The sequence below is a fragment of the Ricinus communis genome, chromosome 4 (assembly GCF_019578655.1).
Source record: "Ricinus communis isolate WT05 ecotype wild-type chromosome 4, ASM1957865v1, whole genome shotgun sequence".
Classification (NCBI taxonomy): Eukaryota; Viridiplantae; Streptophyta; class Magnoliopsida; order Malpighiales; family Euphorbiaceae; genus Ricinus; species Ricinus communis.
This window is the reverse complement of record NC_063259.1, coordinates 11,987,961-11,989,118: the sequence shown is the minus strand read 5'-3', so window position 1 is coordinate 11,989,118 and position 1,158 is coordinate 11,987,961.

The following is a 1,158-nucleotide window of genomic DNA, read 5'->3' as shown; positions in this document are numbered from 1 at the left end:
TGAAATATATAGAATTTTACATGATAAAATTTATGAGATAAAAAAATAAAAGTTAATCTAAAAATTTAAGACTAAATACATAATTTTACTCTTGTACTTTTCACATTTGACCTTTAATACTCCTATACTTTTATTTTAACTAATAACATATTTATATTTATATTTGTAATTGATTTCACCTTTGATATCATTTACAGAAATGCAGATTAAGCAAATGCTATAACATGGGAAAATTACACCCATTGTTAATAAAAATTAAAAGATAAAGGACGTTAAAGGAAACCAAATCCCTACATTAGACATATTAAAATTGAAATTTCTAAACTTTCTTACAAATAAAAAAATTTTCTGAACTCCTCATTTATTTAACTAATTGCTTAAGGAATCTTTTAAATATTTATTTAATCTTTTAAGGGTTTGTGGTCCATTATTTGTGATTCTGAAATTCTATAATATTTGTGTTTAAAGTGATGGATAAGTTACTAAAAGTCAAAGAGAGAGAGATTTGTTAGTAATTTAGGATTAGAAAAGGAAAATCTTCATTAAATTGCACGTTAGCTAAGTTAAATCATTTCACACGTTGAACATCATTTATAATCATGCTCTTTTCCATGGTAAAACAAAATGAACTTGCATGATTAAATTAAAATTTAATGGTAAAATTGATTAAAAATAAAAATATAGATGTGGTATTGGTTAAAATAAAACTCCAAGAGTATCAAAGGTCAAATATGAGAGGCACAAGAGTGAAATTATGTATTCAGTCAAAATTTAATCTAAACTTAATAAATTAACCTGAAATCTGATTAGAAATTCGAAACAATTAAATTAAATCTTATTTGAACTGGATTTGATACGAAATAAAAGGAAGTAGGGCCATAAAGATCCAAACCTAGCCTAATCCAAAATCTAAAATTAGAAGAATCTAATACTATCTGAATCTAAAATTACCTAAATTCAGAAAAATTTAAACTCAAAATGGTTAAACCTAAAATAATTTTATAAAACCTAACCGGATTCGTACGTTAAAATATGTGGTATAAGGATAAAAGAATGCTAAATAACACGGGGACTAAAGTGTATATTAAGAAAAATTTGGGTGTTTCAGTACTCCATTTTTTTCTCTCTCTCCAAAAGTCTAACTTTTCACATGATCCC